Source organism: Patagioenas fasciata, chromosome 1, assembly GCF_037038585.1.
Source record: "Patagioenas fasciata isolate bPatFas1 chromosome 1, bPatFas1.hap1, whole genome shotgun sequence".
NCBI lineage: Eukaryota > Metazoa > Chordata > Aves > Columbiformes > Columbidae > Patagioenas > Patagioenas fasciata.
Window position 1 is genome coordinate 25961693 of NC_092520.1, and position 22633 is coordinate 25984325.

The 22633-nt window shown below is 43.0% G+C and overlaps 2 protein-coding genes across 4 annotated transcripts in view; both read right to left on the bottom strand.

Annotated features, from left to right (window-relative positions):
• The window catches only part of STARD13 (StAR related lipid transfer domain containing 13), a 309147-nt gene extending 286620 nt beyond the window's left edge, over positions 1–22527 (bottom strand). Inside the window, exons 1-2 of one of the 3 annotated variants that reach the window (XM_071804759.1) lie at positions 22412–22527; positions 21762–21931 (exon numbers count right to left, since the gene is read on the bottom strand). The gene's annotated coding sequence lies outside the window, so the exon portion shown is untranslated. Of the gene's footprint in view, positions 1–21761; positions 22036–22411 lie in introns of those variants that run through there. The other 2 variants (XM_071804769.1, XM_065829818.2) reach the window with 2 other exon arrangements.
• Positions 1–22633, bottom strand: part of LOC139827249 (uncharacterized) — a 343678-nt gene that overhangs the window by 256923 nt on the left and 64122 nt on the right. The gene's annotated exons all lie outside the window — the stretch shown is intronic.

Genomic DNA, 22633 nt, shown 5'->3' on the forward strand with positions numbered 1-22633 from the left:
TACACGGGTGTTTTCCCATGCTGAACATCAGGTGACATCCTGTATCAGACCTATGGGGCAGCCTCTCAGGCCCATGCAGACAGTGAGGTCTATCCATGTGGCTTTAATGGCCTGAGCAGCACAGAAAAGAAGAAAAGTTTAACAACTTTGTGCCACAACCACCATGCTTAGCATTGCCTTTCTTTTGTAGTCTCATTAGGAATTAAAACCCTGACCCTGTAAATATTATACATACCTGATTATGTACTTCATTATCCTTCTGAACTGAATGAGACAACGCAAATGCTTTACGTACACGTACAAAGAATATACAGGGCAGGGGCTGAGTTTGGAAACACCATCTTAATATATCTTATAACAATATAGAAACATAAAAGAGACATTTAAAAAAAGCCCGATAGCTAAACCTATCAACAGCAAGAAGTGAAAAACTGATTTCCTGACCTTCTGGCTGGCACCCCATCAAAAGCATTGCCTGGTTATCTTTGCACCGAAACAATTTCCATCAAATAATTCACGTTCATAAGCTAAAGAACACAAGTGGAGCACCACAAATGACAGATTTGCGATGGCCCGGGCTGAAAGGAACTTGCTCTCTAGGATTATAGGTATCTGTAGAACCCTACAAGTTGGCTATAATCCTGCTACAGGTGGTGGTAAAAATGATGGATTACAATCACATGTATGTGTGCTACATTAATAAGTAACGAGCTGCACTGTTCTACATGTTTTGCCTCCAGGAATGTCTACTTATGTCACTCTTTTTATTCATCTTTTTGCAGCAGAACATCATAGTTTGATAACCAACATCTGCGGTTTCAGAGGTGTAGCATTGTGCTGACTCTTTGGTCTCAATTACAGTGTAAAATGAAATATTACATCAAAATATTCCAAGGATTCTACACATTAAAAAATAATCAGGCATGAACATTCATTAGCAGAAGTTTTCCCCTTTCCCTCCTTAACTGTGGAATTCAAAACCTTGCTGTGTCAACGAGCGCATTCACAAACACATGCGAGAGGAAAAGCAGCGCAATCTGCCTTCCAACAGCGCTTGTATTCTGAGCTCTGTCATACCTCCTACCTGGCCTTAAACTAGCCTGACAGCCTGACTTTCAACAATGTCCAAATGCCTAAAGAAACAGAAAAATGTGCCAAACCCCTAAAAAAAAAATCAAGCTTGTCACATTTTTTGTGTACTTTGGGAATGAACTTGCAAACCCTCATGGTGAGGGAAAGCTTTAAGGTCACCCTTAGCAAAAGAGCTGAGCCTGGACTGAGAAATGAACGGGCTGGCATTTGTTCCTGCCCTGGATCTTATTACAGTAAAGAGGCATTATGAGCACCTTGATGCAGGTCTCTGGCCTAAGGTAGTTTCTTTATTCCTCATCAAAGATAAAGCTTATTTCCATTTTAATCACTTTTTTTTTTCTTTTTTTCAACTTAAGGGACTTCACGCAGATAGCACCTGCTGGAATAAGAGATAACAGCCATTATGTGATAGATGATGCCTCAGTAATGATTTTTAATGTGGGTAAAAGTCTATATTACAATAAACAGAAAATATGTTTAACCTATTACAGCTAATGCCAGGGATAAAATCCTCTGTCGCTTCTCTGCACACACACAAACCAGACACTGACAGGCCCAGCTGCAGGCCTCATTTTACCAGTTTATCCAATTCATCCTCAGTGAGTAATTGCATCTTGTCTTGTTTCTAATCTAATTCCATCAATTATCTAAGATGGAGAATTTCCAGGGATGCAGTACAGGGGTGGGAATGTCTGCAAAGAATAAAAACCGTGCAAATCTGTTTTCTGATATATGCAGCCGACAACTCTTCTGCCTACACATCTTCCATCTGAATAGGTCTGCTTATGCAGAGGAGAGGAAAACGAGAGGCATGAGCCATCATCTGAATATCCAAAGTTTATGCATCCCCTATGGCAAAAGTGAGAGTATGGCCTCCTGTTGGCGATAGCATGCTAAGACCATTGCCTGTAGCATGAACCCATATATTTATTTGCTCTCTTTGCCTGTCCATACCTTCATTTCTTACCTCATGTTAGACGGGAAGCTTTTCAGGCAGTCATTGCCTTTTAGTTGTGCACCTGTATGGCAGCCAAAACAGGGGAGTCCTGATTCAGAAAGTGTGTCCTGTGCCAAAAGGCAGCATGAATTAAAATGCCTCTGCGTAAAAAGGACATTCGTTAGGTCATTGTCTACATGAGGCAAAGCAGCTTAGCAGGATCAAAGTGCCCACTTTTGGAGGGGTTGTGGTCTCCTCTCTTCAGCACTCTTCTCTCCCCATTTTTGTCCCTGCAAAGCCATCTGGGGATGGAAGCATGTCTTAGAAGCCTCTCAGTAAATGCTCTCCATCACAATGTCTAAGGACTCAAAATTGAATCCAGTGTTTTGACTGGGTAGTTACTTCCTTGGAAGTGAACCTGAAGGAGCAAAAGGTAAGATATCTTCTTGTCTCCAGGAAAAGAAGAGCAAAAAGAAAAAGCGAGGACACCCCTTTTCCAAAGGCATAAATCACCTTTTGAACTCAGAGCTCCAAAGGAACTGCATATACTATCCATAAAACGCAATTGGTTAAGAAATTGGGTGTTTGTTTCATTCATCAGTGTTCATGTGCCTGGCTCATCATGAATCTTAATATGTAAATCACCCAGCTACATGGATTTCAGTACATTCAGAGTTCACACTGATTTCCATATAGAACACCTTAGAGAATTCCCAGTTTAGTTATTAGCATTGCTTTAAAGGGTATTTACAGACTCAGAAATGTGTCTTCTGCTCCCAGTCCTCCACCAGTGGCCTCCAACACTGCAAGATTAAATGGGGTTTAGGGCTCTGGGCTGCTGGGTGCCAGTATGGACCCTGCTGCCCTCTCCGCAGCTCGGGGGAGACAGAGCTCTAAACCATGTCCATGCAGTGCTCGTGTCTTAAGCCCCCATTACAGTTTGGGACCCTCAGGAGACACATTTGGGCATTTAGGTCCCTCTGCGCCAATTTCTGAATGACAGAGGAGCTCCGGTGGCCAGTGGCATCAAAGGCATCAAACAGATGCACCACTCCATGCTGCAAGGAGGATCACATGGACACAGGAAAATTTAAGGTATCATTGGCCCAGCTGGTCTGAACTCATCTCTGTGTGTTTGCAGCTCAAAACCATCCCCCAAGCCCATGTCAGGTAGCAAAGCAGACAGCAGAGTACATTTTTAACACAGAGTTTATCATGCCAGTTTATGTGTTTTAAGGCTGTCAGAGCCAGGATTCTGTTGAGCTCGTTTATCTCACAGAAGGCAGCAGCATGATGGAGCATAAAACCACACCACTGACACAAAAGCAGACTGAAGTTAATTTAAAAACAAAGCTAAACATCTGCTCCAAGAAACAGCTTTCTAATGAATAGATGGGAGCACTAAAGTTTGAAACATTATGGAGTGTTTAACCAGTACCACACCAGCTGTTAGACATTTTTGGCAATGGTGCAGATATTATCTGGCAAGTTCTCACGAGCAGCTGACAAGAATGAAGAGTGACAGATATAAGAAACAGAAAATGCCAACCATATGGCATGAATATTATGCTAATGTTTCAGGTGTCAAGCAGTAGTCGCCTGTGTTTAATTTGAGTGTGCAAAATTTATATGGATTTTAATGATTACACAATGTTATACACAATTACATTTACATCTCCATATCGTTACAACTGTAATTTTGCCATTTAACAGTAATATACGCTGCACTAAATTTGCCCACCTAGGAGCAATGTTGTTATCTTTATGGCTTTAATAACAGATTTCCACCTCACAGGTGTAATATTTATTCCTACAAACAGTGCTGCTGCAGTCAAGGAACACATTTGTGATACAGTCTGCAAGACGTCGCTGGCTGATGCTGCAGCATCAGGTCGTTTGCTAAATGCTAACAGCCCATGAGAAATGCAGCAGCCAAGCTCTTTATGGGTATGTCTCCACCAAAGTTGATGATGTTGATTTGATCCCCAGACCTCCTCATGCTGCTGGTGGTGTTGTATTTACAGTGTGCTTTCAAAACAAGGGCCAGCCCCTGCCCTGACCAGGAGGGAGGTTTCACGGCAGACTGGGTGTCTGAGCTTCAGGTAGAGAAGTGAAGCCCCACGCGCAGCTCAGCTCTGCCAGGTTTCCCGAAGGGACCTCCTGCTAAGCTGTTTTACAGACCATGTGCCACATCAGAAATGCATTTTCTCCCTGAGACATGGAAGTAGCAAAGCCTGGTGCCATATAATTGTGTGTCCTACCTGCTTTGCCTCTCGCACTTGAAGAAGCTTAGATCACTCTCATAGCTCTGACAACAAAGGGAAAGGAAAACCCACCCAAAGTGCTAGGATTGTCAATAGCTGGCTCACATAGACAAGGCATAAATTGTCTGGAGAGAACAGACTTGTTTGATGTTTCATTTGGGGCTGAGCATGCCTCTCCATCAGTGTAAAGCAGTATGCAACACAAGTGACATTTGTGCTGAGGCATGGGGTGGTGGTATGACTGACTGTGAAGAAGGTCAGCGCTACCCGTTGTGTCCATTTTATAGAAGGAATAAAGAGATAAAGAAGGATGGGGATGTTAAGTAGACAACACAATGTGGAAAACACTCACTGACTGTTTTTTCATTATCAAAAAAGGCTGTGCTGGTAATAAATGTCAGTTCAGGAGCCAGACCTCTTTCAAGGAGCTGAGGAAAACAACGAACACTACTTTACTCAGGCAATGGCAGAAAATTTCAAACTCATGAGTTCGTGGATGGCAATGTGGAAATAACGGAAAATTCTGAATCAAGCAGCAGCAAGGTCCTGTTGGGGATGAGGAACCAGGCGCTAGTGGAACGCTTCACCAGGAGAATGGACTTGATGCAGAGATTCCTTACTGTGACATTATTTGCATCCATGTAAAAGAATGAAGTGTATAAAATCTTTCAAACACACTTGTGGGGAGAAGGGAGAATCTTCACTCCTTGTGACATTATATGCAGATATATGTGACAGTATCATGCAGATATAAAGAGCATTGGCTGAACTGTGTTATGAAGAGAGAAGAGTGAGGCATATGCACACACCGACTGGTGGAGCACATCTGGGAAATATGCAGGTGAGGCTGGGAAGTCTGGACACTCCCTGGCTCCAAGTGGAAGAGAGGAATTCCTATGCTTTGCACCTTCTCCTGGATGTATTTGTGATTCAGCTCTTTGTTGTGCTCTTGAACTGCATTGAAGATTGAGTAGATAGAAAATGTCTGCCCGGCCCCACCTGCCACAGTTGCAATGTTAATATTAAGTTAATGGAGGATTTATTTACCTTAGCTGCAGTAAGCACTTTCCATCATGAAAGCACCAAGAGACAACTCAGATACTGCAAGATGGAGCCTGAATCTTTGCCTGGAGATAAAAGTCATGCCATTCTCTGGCAAGTTCCTCATTACAGAAGCTCACTGAAGGGCAGATTGCCCCTGTGTGGCTCTGACAGGGGCCTTGTTGGCCAAGATTTCCATTGCACTTAGATGTAGCTCACACTTTCCAGGTTCTTTGGGAGTAGCATCTTCTGCTTTTTCTAGCAGGCCTTGGGGGCCAGCCAGCATCGGAGAGTCACCCTAGTATCATCTCAGCATGTCTGCCTACCCTTGACTGCTGTCCTAGTACTCCTATCAGCAGTGACAGGCAGAGCAGCTCTCTTGGTATTTTTATTTCTCTTTCTTTCTAAAGGGCATAAACAAATATTTTCATAAGTGCAGTCTGCCTTTTTCCACTTTGAAAACTGTTGGCCCAACTCTGCATCTCATTTTTCTTTCCTGCATAGGTAACTCATGATGTTTTCAAAGCAATGCTCACTGTATAATTCATATTGGCACAGGACTGATGCTAGTCCACACATCCAGCTTTCAGGTTAAGCTCTGGAAAGTGCATTTTTATACAGAGAGAACAGCCCTGGTCATAATGCTGAGCACAACAACAATTACAAAAGGAGGAAAAACATTGACCTCCAATTATCCTCTAACTACGGCAAAGGCAAAGCAAAGGTAATGTTTAGGCACAGCCAGAAGTGAGATCCGACCCCCTTAAGTCTGTCCCATAGTATGTCTCCGCTTTCAGTTTAGTACATTGTCTGTCTTGCTGTTGCACCAAAGATACCTTGCATCTGTATATAACATAGCAATTGTTTTAAGTTACTTGTTTTATTTTGTTCTGAAAAGGCATGAAGCTGTCTGGTCTCAGTTTGGAGGCAAATAACCAACAACTCTGCTGGTAGTAGCAGTGGTGAAAATCAATGGAAATAAAATAATTCTGAAAGCACAGCAGAAGCAGTGATCTGCGTGAGCACCAGTGCACGTGCAGCACCCGTGGGGAGGAGGCAGGGATGTCCCTTCTGGCACATTGTGCCTGACTTCAGGCCACAGGCAGAGGCATGGTAGAGCAAGAACCTGCCATCTCCTGCACACCCTCCATTGAGGAGGACATGAAGGAGCAGCAGGCAGCAGAGCCTGGTGTGGACACGGGCCGGCAGGAGCCCAGGGATGCCAGAGCTGCTGCTCCCTGCCCTGGTACTTGCCCTTGGGTTTATTTTGGGAGTGCACCTCTGGGTTTCTGTTCCTCCTCCCACTTTTTGTTTGTGATCTTTTCAGAGCAGGACCATCTCCTAATACATGTTTATACAGTGACTAGCACAACGAGGCCCTGATGTTGCTTGACGCCTCTAGGCATGACTGTAATACAAATGATAAATCATCATAATAAAACAGGACTGCACAGATGCATAACATCTGTTATAACTCATAGCTGAAGTGTCAGCAGCTCACAGACACATGGCAAGGTCAGGAAGACCATGAAGGGCCATAAGAAGTGAATCCACACAGAAAAGAGGAGATGCTGAACGGCTTTGAAATATTTTTAATATCTGTCAGTGTTATACGCATGTCAGTTCACAGCTGATTTCCTTTACTGATGCCACTCCCTGACAGCAGCGATGTGGCCAGGGTAAGGATTGAGCCACATATCACAGCAGAAGGTGACGGCGGTCACCAGGCTGTAGCCTGTAAGAAAATGTGCACGTACAGTTGGCAGGTGTGTCCCATCCGTGGTCTCAGTGCTGGCCTGTCCCCCGAGCTGCACTGGCTGCGCCACGCAGGCAACCAAGCTTCACTAAAAGCATTTCTTTGTCTTTTTATGGAGGTCTACAGACCTTTATTTGTATTTCTTCTCTTTTTCCCCTCTGTCCCATGGAAGAAAGCTGCGTGGGCATCTCATGCACGGGATTTCAGCAGCTGTGGAGACTCTCCCTTCTGCGTGAGGCAGCTCAGACACACACAAGGCATCATTGGCCAGGGAACTGCTTCCCAGCAGGTATTCCTGGCCAGCCTCCAGGCACATGGCTAAATTCCCTGATGGACCCATCGTTGCTCAGATCAACAACATGCTTGGCAAAAGCTGTCATCACACTCTAGGTTTGCACATTTTTTCAGTGTCCCCTAACCTGTAGAGGCAAGGAGTTTGGGACACCCGAAGCATAACAGGAAAGAGTTTGCTGCAGGAATGTAAGGAGCTGACAGTACATACCCCAGCAGTTATGTCCATTCAAAGCAAGCCAAGTAAGCATACGAATACCTTTAAATCATTTTACTTGGCAAGAAGCCATGCTCTGTCTTCAGCCAAAGTGTGATGCTTTGAGAAAAATGCAGTTTGGTGATCTGAATATCAGATGAAAAAGAAGCACTAGGGAAAGTTCAAGCTGTATTTAATAGAAAAAATATATTGTTCTTGAAGAACTTAAGGATTTACACTATTCCTCTCTGTAGTTTCATATCTTCCAGATAAAAATGACCAGTCTCCTCCTTATTTCTGAGATTAGAAGTTTCAAAATATTTTTAACTTTTTTCAAAAGAACTTTAGTCTTTAAATCTTCCCTGATGTACACCACCAAAGACTAGCCTGTCATGTTGTTTTGATAGCTTACACAACAGGGATTGCCATCTTATTCCCAGTTATGACTGTAAGCTTCTTTAACTCCTCCTGTTTGCCAGACAACATAGTTTTTTACAATGACAATTACAATAAGAAGGGTTTTTTTCAGAATTTGTCTTCTAAAATTTTTTAATTTGATATTGAGTACTCTAAATGAAAGCAGGCTATTAGCCAGTTATACTGCAAAGTCATGCATGCTATTGATAGAAACTGGTCCCAGATTCAGGTTCTGGTGTATCAGGAATACCAGAATAACTCCTCTTACTCCATCATTGTGCAGTAAATCTCCATAACTAGGACGAGAATAGGTCCAAATAGCTTTGGCAGAGGTGACAGCATAAACCAAATAAACACAGAGAAATAAAGCAATGGAGCAGGAAGGAGAAAAGTGAAAAGGGCTGAGAAGTGACATCAAATAAAGGAGAAGTGAAACATATGTGCTTGAACCTGGGCAAGGATGCGCTTTTGGATAAATGAAACAGACAACAGTGAAAGAGGCAGTTTTCCCTGGAGAGCTCCCCAGTAGTTAAATGCTTTAAAGAATTTGAATTCAGTGAATATGCCATAGTCAGTGTGATAACACATTAGGCACTGAGAATGGCCAGCATAGAAAAAGATCCAGAGGAAGAAAAGGAGACAAAATGTTAAAGCAACTGCTAGGCTGGATAGAAAACAGAAGTTTTGAGAATGTGCAGGAACCAGGCTTGGGAAAGCTGGACAGTACCTGAAGGCAGAAATCACATCAGTCTCCCTAGAGAAAGTAATTCAAATAATTTGGATTGCACTTCAGTATGACGTAAGTAGACTACTTACATATTTGACATTAGATGCAATGCCACTAAAATGTTGCTTGGACATTCTTATCCTTCATTTTACTGCTATTGTGACAATGCAACAGCCCATGAAACATCACCAAAAGGGTCCTCTCTCCACAGGGCATCACCAAAAGGGTCCTGTTTCTAGGCTGACTACGGTTATACCTTGCTCCAGGAAGGGCAGATCCCGGTAATGTTAGGCCAGCATCCCATCCTCACTGCAGTATTCAGACCCCCGCTGAACTACCTTGTTCAAACCCACACAAAACAAAGCTCTTGGCGTCTTGGTTTCAGAAGATCAACTTGTCATCCTCTCCACAAATACAGACTTATGGCCCTCCCTGTAAAGTCTTCCCCTTTGAGCTCACCTTTTCTATCAAATCTTACATCTTAGGAGACTGACTACTCATCACTTTGCCCAGCTGACAGCAGCAGATTCAACATCCAGTCTATCTGCCTCTCTTGCTTTCATTTCACTCACATGTAAAATTAACCCAGTAAACTTTAAACATAGTTTAAATACAGTTAAAGCTTTAAATGTAGTTAATTTTAAATTTTTAACATAGTTAACATAGCAAACTCATCTTCAAAATCTCTCCTTGAACTACTTCTGTTCTGGTGCTTTGCAGCTTATGCTCATCTGACACTGATTAAGTGAACATGGACTTCTGTTTTTACTTCTCCTTTCCCTACCTGTTGTTTTTTGTTGTCATCTCATCTTCCCAACCCTCACAGCAGGTTAGTATCAAGCAAGGTTGGGCTGTGAAGCTGTTTGACTGTCCGTGCAGCCACTGCACCACAAAGTGAATTCTCCTAACATAGGAACTCTTCACTATGGGCAGGGCTGGGGACTATTTGGTCTCATTACCATCATCTCCAGGAAGGCTAAGAGACATCTGTTGAATCACTGTAATAGCCTTGACCTCCATTTGCCCTTTGTCTTTCCAGCTGTAGAGACCCACCCTGATCTCTCATTAACCACATGAAAATAAAAACACCGTTTTGTTTTCCCACCTCCAGGCAGCTGCAGAACCGACCAGCTGTAAGCAAATCTCTTGTCCCTGGAGTCCTAACGCTTGGGAAAGCCTCTAAGTGGTCTTGGTTTGCTATCTGTGAAAAGCAGCATTTTTCCTCATACTCAGTGCGTTTCAGCTCACTTAATCTGGGATCAACAATGGGGGGAGATGATATGGGCTGAACTCATGGCAAAGGAATGTAAGGGAGAGAATGGCAGTGGCAAGGGAACAAACCAGATACTAGATTATTTCATTCCTCTGCTTCGTAATTCATTAATTTAAATGAAGATCAGCATTAGTTACCCTCCCTCTTCTGAATCCCAGTGTTTCTCTTTCTTTACTGTGCCAGCCTACGAGGCTTGGGCTCCTCAGGAGGCTTTTCTTGGCTCTCTCAACTCTAGAAGCTGTTGACACTGACTCAGCCCTAGAGCTGTTAGCCAAATAACATAGTTAGCAAAGGCTGGTCTCCTTGACTAACTTGGCCAGGAACACCTCGCGTGCAGGAAAGATTTGGGATTTACTTATGGGTGCAGCCCTACCAGGAGGATCAGGCACATGGTATCCAACATTTTTGCATGCTCTCTAAGCCCTGCCAAACTTCTGGAGACTTTCCCATTGCAGTTCTGTACCCAGAGTGTTTCCTGGAGAAAGACATGGAGCTGACCAGAACATGAAGAATAATATTCTCCCAGGTCACAGCCACATTGCCTGAGGCCGCTTCCAGCAGGCAACCTCATGGAGAAAGGAGGAGAGGGACTGCGAATCAATCATTGCCATTTACCTCAGAGCTGCATCCCCACTGACAGGCGTGGCCTTATTTCCATTATTTTCTTGGCAGTTTGGAGGTTCATGATCAGATATGATTGCTGGCCAGACCACGCACAGGCGCAGCTTGCTCAGAGGGCCAGCACCAGGAGTTCCACAGTGCTGCTTCTGATGAGGTTGAGTCCCCATCAGCCACCGCACATGCAAGGACGTGCCCTTAAAATCAAATCTTTGCGAAAATTTTTGAGGAACACAGATTGCTAATAGAGACTTTGAGGTAATCTAAATCATAGGTGAGGATGAAAACTCTGTGAAGCTATTATAGGCTCAAAGAAAGATTTATTTTGGCCATATCTGTAATCCAGGCATTGATTAAAAGAAGAAAATTTTTGGTGACTAATTTCTACAGGGTCTGAAATATAACAGGTTATTAAATACACAACCTAACACCTGCAGTATCTGACAGAGACATTGTTCTCCCTGAGCATTTGGTAATAGAATATTTTGGATGATTAAATGGCTAATAAAGCCAGAGTCTTTATTAAATAGATGGATACCAGCAATATTGCAAAGGTAATTATAGATTTCTATAAAAAAATTCTTGACTCAAAATATTTATTCTTGGACTGAAGTGAATATGCTGGTCTCAGTTAAAGAGAAACTCTTTTAGCTGCTATTAAAAGGTTTCCAATTTGTTTTATTGTAGTGGCTTTCAAATACAACCAGTTTCAAGGCGTATGTTTTCAGACTGAATATTTCTTTTTTCAAGGTAAGTTCTCAGCAGCTGTCACATGAAACTATTTCTTAAATTAAACATGATCTTATGCTTCTTTGGCAGCATAGGGATCTGCATCTTTAGGTGGTTCATTTCCGTTGCTCCTTCATAGATATTGGACAGTTGTGATACCTGCATCTCTCTGAAGTTGCAGAGTGGTAAGAAAAGGTCAAAGAAACAGAAAACAGGGTTAGGGACACTTGTAAAGACAAACTAGAGAGAGTCCTGCATGCACAAAATTATTAATTTGGTTCCTTTTTGTTATTTCAGCCTGTCTTTTTTTTCTGCTGATCTTTTAGATACTTTTCATCTTCTCTTTGAAGGCCTTTAGTAAACCAGGATATTTTTCTATATCTTGCATAAACAGCTATGTTAGCTAATTCCCAGACTGCAGAAAAATGAAGTTCTTTACATCAGTTAATTATCCCATTATCAGAGAGGAACATGCAGCGGAGCTTGTATTTATGCTGAAGCTAGTTTATCTCTACCTATGATTATTTTTGCCTGGTTTATATAAATGTAATAGATATTCATTTCCATTTAGTCGAGCCAACACACATCATACAGCAATGCCCATGTCTGCTTTGCTTTGCATTTCTTGATATCATCACCTATGTCTGCTTCACCAACCCCATCCCCTGCCTTAACACATTCTTTTTCCTCTTTGAAACCCTCTCTTGAGGACTCATTCCTATTGTAAAAACTGAGAAATTAGAGGGCAATGGCTCAACTCTAGAACAATTAAAGATATTTAGAATATATACAAAGAAAACATGTTATTGCATTCCTCTCCTTCATTTTGGGTAGCACTGCATTTCTTAGACAAAGCATTTCCAAGAAGCAGAGGGTTTCTGGGTATATGGGTATGGCATAGGGGCTGCAGGAGGAGCGATGGAGACCAGCATGTTCCCCCTGCAGATGTGGATGCCTCCACCACCTGCAGCTCCAGCATCACTCTCCATGAGGTAAAGGATGGCCCATGCTCACCCCACCCATAAAACACAGAGTGGAGATGGCTGTGACTGCAGCCGCATGGGCAGATTAACCTGTGCTGACATTGTTAGGAAACGGCCTCACAGATCTACATAAAACACAAGTAAAGAATGGGTACCAGACACTGAGCTGCAGCCCTCCAGGAAGATCATGCCATGGGTCAGAGAGAACTGCTGGTGTATTCAATCACACTGGAAAAATAGTCATACCAGAACCACGAGCAGGGCTGTCTCTTAGTTGTCCTTTATTCAGAGGAAGATGAGTCTCTCAAGCTAACTGCAAATAAAGGATTTCAGCAGCCTGCACAGTCATAGGGGCTTGTTGCACCATGGATGCAAGCACTGAGTGCATTCCAAATAACCAACACTTGCAGAGCTTATGGCACACCTGTGCAACTACTCGAGTGTGCAGGATCCAGGAGGTTTTGAGGGCTACTACAATGCATATTACACTACTCATTCTTCTGCATCTAAATACGGTTGCCAGGTAGGATGAGAGCTGGGTCCAAGCCAGAAATTTGTAACACAATTTGAATTTCTATGACAGAGTTCAAGGAGCCATGTATTATCCAGGTTTTGTTTGTTTGTTGTTTTTTGGTTGGTTGGTGGGGTTTTTTTTGAGTTATGTTTTTTTTCTTTTTTTTTTTTTTAAAACTATCAGCTGTCAAAAAAAGATCCTAGCTGCTAAATATTTGCTTAGGTTTCCAAGGCTCTTACACTTCATTCTGTGGTTGGATCCAGACTTTTGGTTTGTTCCCATTTCCAGTGAAGTCTGAGTGTAATACAGGGTATTTTAACCTCTATTTACTGCACTGACCATCAGCTAGCTAGATCTTTTATTTCTACTGTCAGTGACAATAAGAAATCGGTGACAAGGATGACTACTGTGGTTATAACTGCAGTGTTATTTATAAACAGCTAGATGCAGAAAAAATGCAATTTAAATTTCATTGTGAGCAATATTCAGGCCTGGAGCTCCCTAATGCACAATTCATAGCTGCTTAAATTGTAGTCATTACTCTCATACTGCAATACTGTTTGTCATGATAAAGGGAAATTACTTTTCTGTCAATTACTCCTGCAAGATTAGTTAATTTACATTTGCAAAGGGAATGGAGCAGCATCTCAATTCCATGGAGATGTTTCTAATAAGTATTTGGCACTTTAAGGTTTTGGGGAAAAAGCAAATGGAAGTTGACTTCGAAATTTTAAAAGGGACAGTACATACCTCACAGTATCACAGTATGTTTGGGATTGGAAGGGACCTCAAAAGATCATCTAGTCCAATCCCCCTGCTGGAACAGGAACGCCTAGGTGAGGTTACACAGGAATGTGTCCACGTGAGTTTTGAATGTCTCCAGAGTAGGAGACTCCACAACCCCCCTGGGTAGCCTGTTCCAGTGCTCTGTCACCCTCACTGAGAAGAAGTTTCTTCTCAAATTTAAGTGGAACCTCTTGTGTTCCAGCTTGATCCCATTACCCCTTGTCCTACCATTGTTTGCCACCGAGAAGAGCCTGGCTCCATCCTCGTGGCACTCACCCTTTATATATTTATAAACATTAATAAGGTCACCCCTCAGTCTCCTCTTCTCCAAACTAAAGAGACCCAGCTCCCCCAGTCTTTCCTCATAAGGGAGATGCTCCACTCCCTTAATCATCTTTGTTGCCCTACGCTGGACCCTCTCCAGCAGTTCCCTGTCCTTCTTGAACTGAGGGGCCCAGAACTGGACACAATATTCCAGATGGGGTCTCACCAGGGCGGAGTAGAGGGGAAGGAGGACCTCTCTCGATCTACTAACCAACCCCCTTGTAATACACCTGAGGATGCCATTGGCCTTCCTGGCCACAAAGGTACAGTGCTGGCTCATGGTCATCCTGTTGTCCACCAGGACCCCCAGGTCCCTTTCCCCTACACTGCTCTCTAATATGCAATTTCCCAACCTATACTGGAACCTGGGGTTGTTCCTGCCCAGATGCAGGACTCTACACTTTCCCTTGGTAAATTTCATCAGGTTATTCCCTGCCCAACTCTCCAGCCTGTCCAGGTCTCGCTGGATGGCAGCACAGCCTTCTGGCGTGTCAGCCACTCCTCCCAGCTTAGTGTCATCAGCAAACTTGCTGATAGTACACTCAATTCCCTCGTCCAAATTGTTAATGAATATATTGAATAATATTGGCCCCAGTACTGACCCCTGAGGCACTCCACTAGATACTGGCCTCCAACTAGATGCCGCACCATTGACCACCACTCTCTGGCTTCTCTCTTTAAGCCAGTTTGCAACCCACTTCACTACTCTATTGTCTAGACCACACCTCCTCAACTTAGCTGTGAGGATGCTGTGAGGGACTGTGTCAAAGGCTTTACTGAAGTCAAGGTAGACCACATCCACCGCTCTGCCATCATCCATCCACCTTGTTACATTCTCATAAAAGGCTATGAGGTTGGTCAAGCATGACTTACCCTTGGTAAAGCCATGCTGACTGCCCCTAATGACCCTCTTATCCTTGATATGCCTTGAGATGACACCAAGGATAAGTTGTTCCATTACTTTCCCAGGGACAGAGGTGAGGCTGACCGGTCTATAATTACTGGGGTCCTCCTTCTTGCACATTTTGAAGACTGGAGTGACATTTGCTTTCTTCAAATCCTCGGGCACCTCTCCCATTTCCCAAGACTTGGCAAAAATGATGGAGAGCGGTCCAGCAATGACTTCAGCCAGCTCCCTCAGCAACCGTGGATGCATCCCATCTGGGCCCATGGATTTATGGATGTCCAGACTATTTAATTGCATCCCAAGGTCTTTGTACCCCAATGAAGAGCAGCAATGAAGAACAGATATACCACTTACAGCCTGCTCACTTCAGTGTCGCAGAAAGTTGTATTGAGGACCTGGAAGGGGCACGGTCCTCTCTGCTTCGTTACTGGGCAGTCAAACTGGCAGCATCTGAAGTCACTGCCCTTACTACGTATGAGTTGTGAGTGCAAATAATCTGTATAAAAAATCCTACCCTTCAGCATCCCCTTCTGCTAACATCAGTATGTTTGTGTAATCCATGTTGGGATAGAGATAGCAAGAACCAAAAACATGAGGAGGATTGTTATTTTTACTTACTTGCTTGGAAATTCTGGGTGAGTTTTACCACACCTGACTTGGATGCCCACCTGAGCCTTCACAGATCCCGATCGGACCAGCGTAATTTGAAGTGCTGAAGTTTGGTGCCTGAGTTCCTTGGAGGGGCAACGGAGCAACTGAGCACAACAGTGCCCGAGGGACAACGCACTGCTTTTCCACCAAGGCTGAGAAGCTGCTTCAGGAGGAGTGCTGCAGCATCCCTTTGGAGCAATCTCACTAAATCCAGGGGTGGTGTGGGGGGAGCAGCGGTTGTGCTGGCTGCAGCCTGTGCAATACTCCCGGAGGTGAGGGCACTTGCAGACATGGCAGGACACAGTTCTGTCACTCCCCAGCCTGCAGGGATTCACTCCTGCATATTCCCGACACAGAGAGGAAAATTTTCTCTTCCCTTGGGGGATATTGTGGAAAACAGAATGTCCAAGTGAGGCCTCAGATTTAGCACCAGAGTGAGCAGGGTTATAACTTCCCTCTGCCCTGCAGCCAGGCAGGGATGCTTAAAGCACCTTGAAGCCAAGGTCATGCGTAATATTTTGAGTCAAGAAGAACCTGTGGAGTGCAGGCACACCATGTAGGTGGAGTGCCATGGAACTTTACCTCTAGATATTATTGTAATTAAAATGATGAAATACAAACAGCATAGGCATCCTCAACACTGATGCTTGTGTTCAGGCACGTCAGACTAAGCTGATACTGACATCCTAATCCTATATTCTCACCACAGCTCTCATGGCATTTTGCAATGTTTTATATTTTGACCTCCAACAAATTCCAGCAAAATATAGTCACAATCCTCCTTCCTGATATTGCTTTCTTGATACAACAAGGGGCAGACTGCCCTTATCTTTCCTTCCCAGCCTGAGCTGCATGCGGTTGCTGTTGCTGTGCTTTGGTGCAGAACGCTTCCAAGGCAGAAACTACACAGCAGGGAGCTCTCTGAAGAGTTTACAAAGTATTTGAGGGCACCTTAATTATATGTTATTTCTGCTTCCATTTGGTCTAGTGGATTCGCCACACTGATCAACCCCAAACTGGACATTGCTCAAGCCACCCATTAAAAACTTCACGAGGTGGTTAAAAGTCATAAATGTTTATGCTGCCTTTAATTATTTTCCATTTCAGTTGCCTAGATTTTCTTTTGAGATGCATTTTCTTGGTTAACACCAAGGCTAGAATCCTGCCTTGCACATTCGTTTCCAAGAATCAGTGTTTTAATTAAGTGGGCCTAAATTCTGCTAGTTAATAAAGATAGGTATGAGGACATGAAGGTAGGTATAAAGATATAAAGGTATAAAGATATGTATCAAGGTTTAAAGTATAGATTGGAATTTTTAAAGTTTTGGCTTGAGACAATGACATACAATATCCAAAATGTTTTTCATTTTTTTTTTCTTTGGCCAAACTCTGAAATGTTTGAGTCAGTCCCCACTTGCTTACTCACAATTTAGATCTTTAGATGCCCCCTGTTTATAATACGCTTAATTCTTCCATGTGTGTTACCAAAAGGAAAGGGCTCTTAGTCCTTTATTCATAGAGGGACAGAGATACATTACACCATAGCAGCTGCTGGTTCTGTAAACGGTTGGAAAAGGTGGATTTTCTTTGTGATAGCCAGAGACGCCATTCACACTGCTGTAATTTCGGCACATAACAAAGTGCCTGGGTTTTAAATGTTGAAAAATCCAGTTGTGGTTGTAAAGTTTTGGGGATCAACTGCATTTGGGATCCCTCTAATTATTCTGGACAGAGCTGGAGAGCTCGTGGTCTGGGTTGCTCAGCAATGCACGTCTCTCCTGCCCATACATCCTCCTTACAACCGTGTGAACCCAAATCATGATCCCGCCTTTGCAACATGGATACATCTTTTCTTTCTGACAACCCACAACCAGCAATTTAATGAAGGTAATTTAATTTGTCTTCAAAACAATGTATTATGCATTAATTAAGGTAACTTAATTTGTCTTCAAAACAGAATATTATTCACTCTCCCTAAGGCACGAAACACAGTGGGTAAAAACAACATCAGAGGTACATGACTCTTACTCATACACTCATCTTTCCCCTTGCCAGCTTTTGTGCTTTCTCATTTTCAGCTTCAAGAAGCATTTGCGTAGTATTAGCACAAGTCTGTTTTTACAGTGCTTTCCCTTGTTCTGTAACTCCCTTCCTTTCACACATTGCTTCTAGACAGCTTCTCTCAGGTGACTCAAAGGCCCCAGTTTCACAAAGATTTTGTGAGACTATAGGGTGGTGATATTTCTCAGGCCTGAAAAAACAGTGATATTAGCAGTGTTGCAGCCAAGGTATTCTCTCTTATGCCCACAAGCCTCCTTAAATATGTGGGCTAAACCACTACTTCTCTTCTTCTGCTCAATCCCTTTCATAACCCTTATTGACTAACTGCATGACAAATATCCCCATCTCACAAATGCATATGTAGAAGCAGAATATTCATTTAAAAAATAAAAATATCAGGCAGGTTTTTCTGCTTTCCTACCGGAGCTACTTATTCCAAAACAACAGCCTGTGATATATTCTTGTCAGCAGCAGCAGGTGCAATGAAATTTTAAATATTATTATAAAAGGTAAGATTTTATAAAACTTTAAAAGTTTTGATAAAACATTCTAAATCTTTATAAAACTTTTGTAATTAGGTTGAATATATCATACGAATATTTTGTGTTACAGACAGAATTTTGTAAGTTATTTTGGACTACAGGAGTGGTATTGTTGAGAACATGCCCACATAGCACAAAAATATCTGAGTAATGATAAAAAGTACTTCAAAAGGAACTATTTTAGCTGCAGTTCAGCTGAGCCTTAGCTTCATCTAATCCCCACTTCAGTGGTAGATATGAACACACTTCATTCTAGGAACTTGTGAAGCACCAGAGAAGAAAAGGCACCCCCCGCCTGTTGGCTTTGATGGTGTTTTTTTCTTGGTGATACTGAATGTTTAGAGACTTGAGTGTCCCTGCAAGTCCACACAGCAGGTAGCACTTGTAATGAACTCCTTAAAATCTGAACATACTACGTTTTTGTTTCGCGTTCAGAGTAACCAGGAAACCAGCCTCACTCCAGACCCTATGCTAGTCCTCCCTTTAAGATCCTCTTGTAGCCTTGGCATTTCCAGTTAGCAGTGATGAATTGCTAGTGGTAAAATATATATAACAGAATTCAGTTATTTAGCTGCAGCAAAAGAGCTATAAACCACATACTTCTGACCAGTAATAGCAGTAGGAGCTTGCTCTTCCATCTGAAACATAGTCAACTTAATGCCTTTGGGATGGATTTCAGGAGACAGGACAGAGTCTGCAGATAGCGACACAAAACCTCTCCTCTCTTTAGGGCGGCAGCTCCGGACTATCCTAGCATGCAGAACAGGGAAATCAAAGCGGTTGTAAGGAAGCCCCACCTATAGTACAAAATAATCCTATTAGTCTCTCGACGACAAAGACCTGGGCGTTATTTTGCTGGGTAGGTGGCCATGGGAACAGCGTGGTTATCATCACAAAACAGAGGCGGAAACAGAACTTTCTCTAGGAACGGGGAAGCAGCTTCCAAGAGGTCCCAGAGTATAACTGACAGCAGCACTTCCACAGCAAGAAGCCAAACTTCCTAAACTAACATCGCCAGCAAAGAACAACATAAACCTAAAAGTTATCAAGGAAAACCTAAGATCTTTCTGAACAGGAGAAAAGAAAATAGAGTAACTCCGATGCTTTACTACTTGAGGTGTATGTCAAAGGGTTACACAAGTCATGATGGTAAGTAGTTGGATTTAGCACCTTTCTGCAAAACCATGCGTAATTTGAAAAGACATAACTGAAGCTGGTGGAATAGAAGTGAAATTGTGCCATTTAATCTTTTCTTTTGGAAGAAGCTGGAGGTGAGAGCACAACTGGAAGCTGTCAGGACCACAGCCATCCTTCTGCTAGCAACACGCCCAAGTGCAGCAGCTCTCTGCTCAACTCCTCGCCCAGCCTGGCAGGGATGCCAGACGCATGTATGGAGCCACGTTCCAACTCTGGTCACACTGGAACAAATCCAGAGTCATGTCATTGACTTCAATTAAGTTATTCTTTATTCACACTTGCCTAGCTGAGAATCTGGCCCATTATGTAGAGGTAGCAATACCTAATAGAGAAGAGACTGCCAAATTAAGGCAACAAGAAGAACCAGATTATGCTATAGAATCATAGAATCATTTCGGTTGGAAGAGACTCTCACCATGTCACATGAAGGGGCATTTTACATTATTTTACATTATACAAGGATTACAGAGGCCCTTTAGTTGAAGGACTTTATCAGCATCTAAAAGAGAGGCCGCTGAAAAGCATTGCTGTATGTGCCCATATCTTTATTTTTTTTTACCCTCATTTGCTATTTGAGAAAATGGAAAGAAAATACATTGATACAAGTTTGATTTTAACATTTTTGAAATTAAAATACTGCACAGAACACTAATTTATTGTACATTTATTAGCAGTTTGGGTTAAGACATGGTCCATTTATTATTTCCTCCACATCAGTTAAGAAGGTCTCTCTGGCTGAAGTATTTCGAGTTTCATTATTTTCTCTGTGGCAGCATTTTTCTGTCAATGACAAATTCAGCTTTGTGAAAAATGTTGTGTTTTGCTCTACTGAACAAATCTCTGGTTTTGCTCTACTGGACAGTAGCTGCAGTGACCAACAAAAGACAGAGAAAAGGAATGAAAATAAGGGAAATTTATCATCACTGTATTATTTCCAATAAGCTTAGATTCACTCAGGCCATGTCTTGACGATGCCGTAAATCTGACTTCAGAGATCCCAGTGCTGTGACGAAAGCACTGTAACCAATGATGTAAGAGTACCAAAATAGTATAGATTACTCTAGCAGTTAATTTGTTAAAGAAATATTGACATGTACTTTGTATCAGGCAAGGGACTGAACTGTCTCCTCACCAGCTGTACGAAGTTGGTGTACATCCCATTATATGTGCTCTGACTAATTCAGCAGAAATGCATTTGTATGCCCACACCTTATCTGGATGCTCTTTGTGTTGCTGCGTGATCTGGAGGTGCCCAGATGGAGAACGAGTGCTGGAGGGGATTTGGGATGGGATATCTGCCATATCTAGTTAGCAATAACATGCCACTAATCTTTCTTTTCATTTCACCTTTGGATTTCACCTGGGTCCACCAGCATATAAAAGTATAAAATGATGCAATGCACTCGCCAAGGCGCAGAAGCATGAAGTTTCTTGCTTTCTAAGGAAAATATATGTTAAATCGGGAAGGATGTTGGATTGGTTTGGGTAGCTAGAGTGAGATGTGGAACAATCCAGACAAGATTCGAAACTTTTTTTTTCTTTCTTAAAGCAGTATCTCAGTTTTTACTAACATCCAAGTGAATCAAGAAAAGTTCCAACATACAGCTCTTTTTACCTAAGATTGTATATCAAATAACATCCCAGGATGAGTGAGCTCATCCTAGACCATTCTGGACAGTTCCCAAAGGAAAGTGAAAATATCACAAGCCTGGAGTCACAAACTGGCTCAGGTTTGGACTCCTGAACGGGGTATCAGCCCCTAGAGCTCTCCCAAAGAAAACCATCTCACTATTCGTATTCAAACACATGCAAGAAAGAGCAGGTTATTAGTGCTTCAGCTACAAGAATGATCCTCCTGTGCACTAGTAAGTGCTATGTATCTGTTAAAATCATTTCTACAAATCTGCATCATAGTGGACAACATTATCTTAAACTAATTTCCTGCAATCATCATTAATTGGCCAGCTTGATAACACCTGGTACCAACAGATTTTTCATCTAGCGAGCACAGTGCCACATAATGGTAACAGCAGGGTTTAACCTAATGCCTCTCCCTCCATACACAAGCAAACATCAAATGATGCCCATGACAAAGACACACAAACCAGCCTGACATTTGCTGGTAACTCCCAGGAGATTCTCCCTCAGCACAAGGAGTCCTGGAAAAGATAATTTGAAACCATCTCCAGATAGACTAATTGCATTCACTGAAAAGAGCATCCTCCTCCTCCTTCTCAGTACACATTTGTAAGTCCAACAGAAACGCAGCTAACTCTTTGTCAAGTTTTCCAAAGCAATAATTATTTCATCTTAGAAGAATTTGCAGCAGCTTGCTTGATAATGAAAAGTTATTATGCAGTTATATGTACTTCATGCAAAGTTGCACACACACACACACAAAAGTAAAAAAAATAAAAAAGTAGGTGTTTAAAACTGATGTTTAAATTCCACTCACAGTTTTGAAGTCTACAGATAAAACTTCTTAGTTCGCAGCTGTAGCTCCAAGATAATGCAGTCCATCAGATATCCTGGTTTTGTTTTCTTGCATAAAAATATCATCTGTCACAGGCAGAGGAGCTGACTTGAAGGACCAGCCCCTTCTGCGGAGCACACCAATCGCAGACCCTGCAGCACATGTGGAAAGCTGCTCACCCGCTGCCCGTCTGGGGCAGCAGATGCTGTGTGGGACCCGGGTGTCGGTGGAACCCGGTGCTGGGGGTACCCCAGCCAGGGCTGCCCGTCCCCCAGCCTGGCTGTGGGGGGCGAAACAGGGGGCACCATGACCTTGGCAGAGCCTTTTGCAGACCACCTCAGTGCAAAAGCAGAACCTGAGAAGAACTGTGCCTTGCTCCTTTTGGTTTTGTTCTTTACTGTTTTAATAAAAATAATCTAATTTACCATTGTGTTATACGCTTCCTCATTTTTTCTCCTAGTGGCTATTCTAGCCCTGCTTATGGCTTTTTATTCCAAACATCATTCCTGCCAGACCATGCCTGTGGAAAAGTCCTGGGCATTGCCAGCCCCTTGTACCAGGAGAGCTGGTAGCGCTCTGGACGCTGTGGGTCAGCCTCACCTGGGTTTCTGCCCCTTTTCCCAAACACTCACCCTCTCCCCTGGCTGCACTGCTGGCTGCTCACAGGCTCCCTGCTCCTCCTCTGCCCAAGCTCCCTGCGCACAGGTTTGCTCTGAGCCTGTCAGTCAGATAAGTCATTTTCTTCTTGCATCTGTTTAACCCTGTCAAACTGTTTAGAAACTGTAGTTAGAGACACACACCCACAGCTGCCCAGTCCGCTGCCCGCTCAGCCCTCACACAGAACCGGGGGTGAG